A 10,249-nucleotide genomic window follows, 5' to 3' on the forward strand; every position below is an offset into this window, starting at 1 on the left:
ATATACTGTTACATTACAGTGCGTACATGCATATTCATAAGAGTTTATACATATTCAAACATTCCTTTGAGTTTAGATGTTCTTTGGCTTGGTTTTAACCTTTGACTTGTCTTCATGCCATCTTGTAGATTAAACTAATATATTTTATTTCTTCTTGTGATTCCATCCTGTTGTATTTTCACTCCCTGATAATGAGGGTTAATAAATCTTGTTCTGTTATCTAGTCTTTCAGATAAGATAGTCCCGGAATGTGGGAAATCACCTGATTATTTTAATTATTTTACACCATTTTCTGAGTTACATGAAAAAGTATTTCAACATTTCACAATGTCTATTATGCTACAGTCTAAAATAGTATATATTACACTACTATTTATAAAAGCTATATGATGCATACATAAACTGATAGATTATACTATATCAAAAGAAGTAACTAGAAATCGTACTATATCAGAATTTTTGTGATCAATAATCACTTGCAAAACAAAAGTGAATTAAAAAATGTGAAAGCCAATAACTATATTTGTTATTTATAACAACATGAACTAAATGGCCCACGAAAAAAAGCAGTTGTGGGAAGACTGCTTTGCCCATGGGAGGGACTTCACATTGCTGCAGATTTGGGCAGGACCGCTACTCATGAAAATTAGAACCATGTTGGGGAAGTTCACAGATAACTGTCTCCCATGGGAAGGACCCCATGGCATAGCAAAAGAGACTGGTCTACCTAAATGAACTGAAGAAGAAGAAGAATTTTTAGAAATTAGAAACTGACTAAAAACCCCATGTTTTTGTCTCCCTGCACTGTTGGTGGGAAAGAAAGAAGGGCTGGGAGGGGGGGAAGGAAACTAAAAGTTTTAGTTCTTATCCTCTTTTAATTCTGTTTATAATTTTTTCTGTATACCTTTTAAAGTTTTGAGCCTGTTTTGCCCCTAAAATGTTTTCTCCTAATCCTTATCTCACCCCATTATCATGGTTTGACGCTGGCGCATATCCAGTGCCCCCATGAAAATACACCTTCCCCAGATGAGTGCTGTGAGATGCAACCAGAAACAGAGCAGAGCAGGCTCGAGCTTAGAAATAAAGGGAAAAAAATTATTAATCTACAACTATAATAAAAGGAACACACAGAATTCAGAATGAAAGCCTTCCAAAACATTCCTCCTCCCCCCACCCAATTTTCAACAAAACACAATGAGATAAAAACTCTGGACTCTTGATCAAGTTACCACCCGTCAGATAATCAATACTCAGTACATCAAGGGAGAGAGGAGTCTCTCTTGTACCATAGACCCCCCCCCAGGAAACACAATTGCAATCTCTTGTGTTTCCATGTCACACATGGCATCACCCGGAGAAAATCTGCCAGTGTGACACCCTCCTTCCAAGTACAGTGCTCTCACCACTGTTCATGGACCAAGACTGCTCACAGGGTTCCTTTTAAGGATGCTTTGCCAAGGACCAAAGAACAACAGTTTCTCATTTTGGGACAAGAGTCCCCCCCCTCATCTTCTCCTCCCCTGGGGCCAAGAGTCTTGAGAACAGACACCTCCCCCAGCACCCCGAACTTCCTAAGCAGTCGTGGATGGATCAACGCAGAATGACGAGATGGGCCTTGTTTGTTTATCCAAGGATTATTTATTATACCATAAGGGCAAAAAAACATCCATAACTCAAATGTAGAACAGAGGCAAGGACCACAAACACAGGCAGGGTAGTGGGTTTTAAGGGACAGGACCAGGGTGGAGTTTAGGGCTGGGAACCAATAAAAAAGACACTGGGGAGGAACACAAGGTGGGGATTACAATGTTTAAACCAATAGAGAGTTACAGGGGAGGGGAACAGTTTAACTAAACCAATGAGGTATCCAAGGATACATAAATGACGGAATTCTCTGGAACAAGGGGTAGGTATAAGGGAGGACTGACAGCAGGGACTAAACCAATGCCTAGGGAGAGGGGGTACAACACCAACTACTGAAAACAATAAAATAAGAGAAAACACACTGCAACAAAAACTTACACTGAGCATGTAAATGTCTTTAATCTTTTTTGCTTCTCATATGATACAGAGGTTTGTTCCAGAAAATGTTGAGCTGTGCAGCTGAAATTGCTGTGGGCACAGGACAGCTACATTATTTAGTTACTCAAACTATAGCCCTTTTTTGGAAGTGTTTATCTCCACTACTACTTCACACAAATAATGTGCAGCTAACTTGAAGACAAACTTCACAACCGAAAGAGAAATTAAGCTCGGATTATAATGGCTCCATTCAAAGTTGCATTCATGACTCTTCTGATACACATTCATCAGGTACAGTCACTTTTCCCATGGTCTCTATAATGAAAGAGTGTTTGGGGTTAATGAATCAGAGGGAACATTTTTCCATTCAAATTTGTTATAAGGTAGCAGATCTATTTTGATGTTGATTTGAAGTCAATTAAAATGCTTTGAAAAAGCAGGAAGGTGATCTGAAATAACTCCTCAGTGGAACCTCAGTGATTTCTACATAGAGGTGAATGTCCTGTGTTCAAGCATGAAGTCCACAGGGACTCTGTGGTAGTGACTGGTGTCAGGCTGGCGTGTCAGCAGAAAACCAGCATTTGTGTGTGTCTCTGACATGCTCTGCATGAGCTCACGGCAGCAGGCTCCCGTTCCCTCCCCATGATATCAGATGCTGCCCCATTTACTGCAATGACAGCTCGCTTAAGGGACACATGCCAGCCTTGCCTGTGCACAAGGTCCCCTACCTTAAGCTGTTTGATCTGTTTCATTTGGTACCAGTTGTGCCAGGATGCTAAACTCTCACCAATGAAGGAGCCAGTAAAAGCAATTTAAAATTCCTACTCTAAGCATGAAGGAGAAGTGAAGCACAATCCTTGTTTAATTTACTCAGTGTAGAAAATTTGGATCCTTATTTCTCTCATGCCAAGATTTGTCCCTAGGTTTGCTTCTTTTCTACCCTCCCACTGCATCTCACTGTAGCAGGCATCTGGCTGGCTGCTACTTGGTTTTAGGCATGGAGGATGGAGGTAATGCACTAGAAGAGAGCATTGCAGTCCTTCTGAGACAGCCATCATTGCTCCACTGTTTTTAATCTTTCATTGGCATGAGAAATGCCATTGAATTGGGAGCAAATAGAATTAGTTATTTCATTCAGCCAACATCTCTCACTGAGAATGTCACTGCAATACTTTCAGCTCCTCAGACTACTGGGTGGTACAACAGAAGCCCGTACCTAATATAGCTGCAATGCTGAGAAGTCAATTGTTCAATTCCCGCTTCACTTCAAATGGCCAATAAAACTCATTAAATGATATGGTTAGGTTTCAGAAGGATGGTGAAAGGAAAATTAGCTGATGCTAATTCTGAGAACCCTGGACACCAAAATAGCTTTGATGCCTTAGAGACCTAGAAATGAAACAACACACTTTTGAGATAATATTAAAATAGGAGGTAATACAAAGGCTGGTTTTTATTGGAGGCCTCCAGGGGCAAATACAGAAAATGCTCACCCCCACATGGGGTGAATATAGTTTTAAAAGCTTAGCAAATTTGCATAATTGATAAAAATCCTCAAATAGAGACATAAGTGGTGAGGTAATTCCCACATGGTTCAACCCTTTTCTAAATCCTCCCCCCTTATATAGGAACTAAACTTAGTTTATGAAAATGTGTTTCAAAAAGCTGGTTTCAACCTTACCAGGAAGAACCAAGATAGTATAGGTGCCTTGGAACCCCTAGCTTGGAGCCTCTAAAATGCATTTTGTCTTTCTGCCTGTCAGGGTAGGGAAAAGTACTGAGGCTAGCTATGAATATAATAATAGGCTACAGAGCTACAAATATATGTGTAAAGAATATAGAGAATATATAAAAGCAAAAAGGCAAAAATCAATTTGGCATCAGCTTGATACACACAGAAGGTCAAGATGACCTCATAAATGATGGCTTGCTGTTTAGATTAAAATAAATGCATGAAAATGTAGACGGTCCAGCCAGTACATAGGCCTTAGGTCCTCTTCATGTGCTTTTTTCTAAGAAGTTAACATAACTCTTTGCAACCTTGTTTATGTGTTCAGTTTCTTTCCATCATGTGACTGAACTGTAAATCTAAAATCAGGAATCAACTAAAAAAATAATAATTTTTAAAAATTTTGTAAAAATGTGGGTAAAAATACATAACACAGAACATTACTGGGGTGAAAGCAAAATCTCTGTCTTGCACTCTGGCCTTGGAGCAACCATACCAGAGTGAGGTGCCAGAAATCCATATTTTGGAGTGATTTCTTAATACTGAAAAACAGAGAACAGCTAGAGTGGCATCAGAGAGCAGCATAGTGTGAGTGGAGCAAAGCAAATAGAGCTGAGGATTCAGTGTCTGCCTTACAGATATCTTACCTTAGAATCAGTCTAGTTTGGGCTGTGTGCAGTCAACTGGAGTAAAAAAGTCAATTCTGGAAGCACATTTTCTGGTTTAGTTACATACAAACGTAATCCATTTTACATTATGTGACTGCTCGAGGCATGAACTGAAGCACTATGAACAGGCATGATTGAAGAATAAGCTAAGCCACAAGACTAACACAGATGAGTGACTATCTGTGGTTGTATTCTCCACCCATGAGGACAAGATAACAAAACTCAGCCAGAACTGTGTGGAAACTTGGTTTGGTAGATTTGTAACATTTTTAGAAAAAAATGGTAAGGGTAGATTCATACTTTATGTGGTAACATAGTTAATTTTGGTTTTATAGATGCAATCCCTCAGATGTATTCAGTTTTACGTCTGCAATTTGTTATTCTTCTGGACTCTGGATGGACTGCGTAAAGCAAGAATTATGAAAGCAGAACCTCAATAAGGCAACAGTTAAATTCACTGCAGTAATTTTCATATTCAAGCTTTCATCCTTATTTTCAATACAACATTTAAGGCTAATTTAACTATGAAAAGCAACAGAAAAAAGCTATACTGTCTTACTCAAAATATATTTGATTGCTTTTCTCAGTTATGTATTTTAAGAAGTAAAAGGGTAGTGCAAAACCAGCTATAGCACCTCCTCTTAATGTTGTGTTAATCTGTTTATAAGATTGCCTCTTTGTGTCTGCAATACACTTACACTTCAAGCTGCCAGTGAGTATTCTGCCAGAGTGCAGAAATAGACCTGATTTGCAAATTAAATCAGTTTCGCTTGAATATCTTAGAGAGCACCTTTGAGGAAAAAATAAAAAGAAAAATGTAAAAATATTCTCATGATGCATCTTCCATATGATATGTTTTTATTCATACATAAATCAATTTTTCATTTAGTTACCTTTTAGCTTCTCAATTAAAACAGAAATGGGCAGGGAAAAAGCATTGTACAGGCATTGTCATTGTTTCCATGGTTTTCATTTTATCTTATATTTCTCAATGCTGAGTACAATTCAGGTTGACACCAAATGTTCAGATGTGGAGATCCTCCCTCAAATGATACTTCTGACTTCTGCAGTTTCAGCTACTAGCATTAATGAATGTATAACATGCTCTTTTCAGAGCAAAGGGTATGTTCCAAAGTGAACTTGTTTTCTCTAGTTTATCTCATCATTTGAATCCTCTCCTCTGTTACCTGCTGACCAGTGCTACAATGCACTAAATATATTCACATCAGTAGTTCTTATCAGTACATGCCTTGTGTTCTCATCTGCACAATACTCAAAAAAATCACTGGATTATTGACAAGGTAGTTCCAAGAGTCTCATTGCCAGTAAACCTCAGTCAGTAAACCTCAGATCAAGTTCACACAATTTTAGATAACTAATAAAATCTTTCTGATCATTCAACTTTTCAATTTCTCCATAAGCAGATAAATTAGCAAAGACTGGTAAGAAGATTTTCCTAATGAAGTTAATTATGCACTTTAGAAGGATCTCTGTAGGGATACGAAAAATAACACTGTTGATCAGCTTGCTGCCTTTTGTTGTCTTTTCTGTTCTGACATCATACCAGTTCTCAGTCAGCTGCCTTTCCTTTTTCTGTGGTAAGTCATGCACAGCATCTCTCAGGATTAATCAGGGCTGTTCCTAGCATGTTTCTCTCATTTCTGATGTTCCAATATAGTCATCATCTGATTTTTTTATAGTTATGACCTGATTTATTAAGATATTATAGTAATATATTGGGACTGCTTCTATGACTACCTTACAAGGGATGTACAAAGTATCTGGAATTTATAAATGCAGTGGTGTAACATATGTGATGGATCACCAATGTAAAAATCCTGGCATCAAAACTATGTTGGAGATCCTGGGACAATGAAAAATATTTTAAAATTTTAAAACTTCTGAACTGCTGGTCTTCTACAAAATTTGTATGGTTTCATGTTGACTTCAGCCTTACTTCTGCTTCCATTACAGTTCACCTGCTACATCTCTTTAAATATTCATTGTGGCCATCTGCCTGAACTGTGCTGACTGAACTAGATACTGATATGCATCCCAGCCTCTCCTCTTTCCTGCCTTTCATCCTCTGGTCTCTCAGGCACTAAGCAGCATCTACATGCCTTTCACTTTGAATTGGTGACTTTTCTTGGTGATGACTTTCACTCACCATTTAAAAATGTTAGCTTGAAAGTTCACAGCACATATGCCATAGGCAATTGCCGTCATTTGCTTTAGGAGTGTCTGCCCATCCATTTGTCTAAATCGAGTCTAATTTCTATTCAGAGGGCTGCAAGGAGGGGAGATAAGACCCACCCTTAACAATTTGTGTAAAGTCTTACCAAAGGAATTTGATTTTCTCAACAATCTTAAACCCTGGCCTTGTGCTTTAATTTTGTTCCCTCTAGGATATGATACCTTTAGAGGGATTAGGTTTGTAGTTCTTCCATTTCAAAAGGAGCATGTTTCACTTTTACTTAGTGACACTGTTTCACTAAGAAAAAGATGTGTCTTTAAACTCACATTAAAGACAAATTTAAAGTACCAGCTGCAGAGAAATTTCAAAGCAAAGCTGTTCATCATATTTGCAAAGGCAACTGCATTAAGGTTGGGTAGTAGAAAAGCCTATGTTAAAATAAAGTGGAGTTGTGTTGCACAGAGCCAAAACACATGGATAGATGCATCCTCTGCCTCAGAGAATGAGATCCTAAACCAAAGCATATTCAAGATAAACAGAAGTTTTCATTTACTTTGATAGCAACTGGGACAGGCCTTGAAGCCCTAGAACTTCAAAGTTTTGTAGTTCCCTATGACTGAAATTAAAAATCCATGAAAAGTGTAAGCAATTCCACCTGGTCCTCTACCAAGGGCTACCTCTTGATCATTTCAGATTACAAAAGAGTCCAACATTAATAGGGCATTGATTTGGTTTTGGGAATCAGGCAGTAAGCTTGACACTCTTAACACTCATGTGATCCTGTAATTTTCACTCCCTGGGAAAGCTTTTGGGAAAGTTATTTTCCTCTCGTTTTAATTTTTTTCTAAAACAATATTCATACCGTGGATTGTGTATCTTATTTAGAAAAATTATAATCAATACAGAAGGCAGATCATGTTCAATTGCATTGAGATATGCTTCAATAATAGCATAGACAACTTCTCCCTCTCTCTGGTTGAGTGCTGTTAACCTTCTCCAAACTCTTTACATAGGAGAGATTTTCAAAGTAATGATGTTGCAAAAGATTATGTCAGCAGAGAGGTTTTGTTGGTTTGTGCTAAATGATAAACTATACCATCTTACTGCCCTTCTGACATCCACAGGGTAAATTTAGAGCCCTGGAATTGGCAGCATTTTTGGATCAAGGTTTGAGTTATATCTCAAAGCATGTGGAAATGCGTCATGTAAATTCTACATGTTGAGCAATGTATTGATGAGTCATATAATATAAAGCATGACTTAAAATATCTTTTCAAATCTACATTACACCAATCTGCTTCAGTCTACTTCTGCTCATCCTTATCATGTTCCATTTCTCCCCGAAAAATCCTGCATCTCCATATGTTGCCCTCACCTTTCATTAGGCCCAGATGCAAATAAAACCTCAGCAGCTCAGTCCTGCAAATCCTACACTGCATTGCAGAGTTTGGTCTAGATGGACTGAGATAGTTTCTAAGTTTCCTGAGCCCTGATATGTGGAAGAGGGAGAAAAGGCCCAACAACTATGCAGCCCAAACTCCCTCACTTGGTTCAGGCAGCTTTTACCATAAGCCGATGGAAACTAATAGCAGGGTTTACACAGAATATCCCACACACAGAGAACAAATAGCAAAACAGTTCACTATTGTCTAATTGACTAGGAAGTTGCTGAGCTATCACTCCAGTAAAGCACTGGATGAGTCTTAGCAGGCCAAGGACAGGCTTCCATTCCACCTTGTGAGGGGCTGAACCTTCACTTTGCTTTTCTAAGTCCTTGTTTTTCCCTTCTATTTAATATCTTTCCAGGTCACAGTTTTTCCAGTGAAATTTTCTTATTTGCTGCTTACCCTAGGCTCAATTAAGTTATTTTGCGTATCTCTAGCCAATGTGCTTTCTCACAATGTCTCTTCACATCTCAAAAGCCTGAACCCAGATTGTGCAGCTGGACTTCATCATATTCAGCCTTCAGGTCATGCAAGGCCCCAGCCTGGGAATGAGGATTGAAAACAGGCTCCTCAGAGAAACTCTGACTGTGGACACACTTCTGCCAGTTGCTAAGAAATTCTGAACACCAGGATGTTTTTCTCATGTGAACATGGGTGTAGGTAGGCGTCTTTGTGAAACCAGGACTCAGCACCTGATGCCTTAAATCATGATTTTTCTTCTCTGGGTGGGAAGAGCAGGAGGTGAGATTGCTACCACCCACTTGTCTAGTAATAGTCTAGCATTTGGAGCATCTATCCTGCAAAGGGCAGTATGAGGTCTGGGATTTGCGTAAAGCCTTGTCTCTCAAATCCTATGAGAGCACTGCAAGTGGCAGTCTGGAAGGCAGTTATTCTGCAGTCTGTGGCAACAGACATTCCTGGATTTTCAACAGGTGCCTGTGCACATAGGGCTGCCCTGACAGAGCTCATAAATAGCTTTGAAGCAACCCATGCCCCAGCATAGCTCTCTACAGGGCTATGGTGAAGACTATGAGAGAGTCTCCTGGCATTATGTAGATCTCACTTCTGCACAGTACCAGGGAAATCCTACAAATAGACCAAAAATATGCAATCAGGCTGGAATTTCTTGAGTTTTAGAGCTGAAGTTTTACATACTCAGAAATAAGTATGTTAGCCTTCCAAGTCTATTTGACAAGGGGTGGAGGGACCATTTTATGGGAAACTCAATATGGTTAACAGCTTTAGTCCTCATGAAGAAAACTGGTATCCCTAACCTTCCCATGAATTCTTAAGACATTCTTAAAATATTTCCTCCAAGTTTTTAATTTCTGCCCCAGGGTATAAACTGAAGGGACAGAAGTGCCTGGTCATGCTATGGATTTCTTCCCATGAGCACTTCAACATGGGTCTCATGGCAGGTTCAGTCACAGACCTTGACGTCTAACTGCAAAATGGAGCTCCAGACAGTTCAGTTCAGTTCTCTTTCCTGCCAGCAAGGTGGAGTAACACAAAGCCAACTTTACACCAAGTCTGAGGTGATGTAAGAGAAAATACATTTCCCAAGAAGACTTCTCTTCTTCCTTTTCAAAAATACCCTTAACTTTTAAGCTTGCTTTTGGATTTTATTTTAGCAGATACTAGCTAACAGGAGGAAGGGTTTTTTTTTGGCAGACATGTAGAGAAAGATCAGAAGAAACTTGTTTCTCCCTTGATATACAGAACAGGTGAAGGCTTCAAAGACTTTTTCATGGGTAGAATACAAACTATACTGCAACAGTTAGCTTTGTGTGCATCACTGCTTTGACCCATGCCTCTGCACCATTTCTCAGCAGTCCTTTTGTTCTCGTTGTTAAGGTACTTGTCAACTGGTGCACACCAGCTCTGCTGTAGTGATACTACTGACACCTGCAGTCAGTCTACTAACACTCTTAAACTTATTTATTGCGCATCTACTATTCCACTATCCTTGATCAAAAATTCTTCCCTTGACATTAAAGGGACATGATTAGATCTTTTGCTTCAAAAGAAAAGTAGGATGGTACTGGAAAATACTGGGTTTGAACAAAGCTACACTGAGGGGAAGACAAACCTGGGCACAGTGAAAAATATTCCAGCAGGTTCTGCTCATGTATTTTCTGCAAATCCTTACCCCATCTACAGAAAACCCTTATTCTAGAACAGCACCAAGAAG

The sequence above is a fragment of the Vidua chalybeata genome, chromosome 1, assembly GCF_026979565.1.
Source record: "Vidua chalybeata isolate OUT-0048 chromosome 1, bVidCha1 merged haplotype, whole genome shotgun sequence".
Lineage (NCBI taxonomy): Eukaryota > Metazoa > Chordata > Aves > Passeriformes > Viduidae > Vidua > Vidua chalybeata.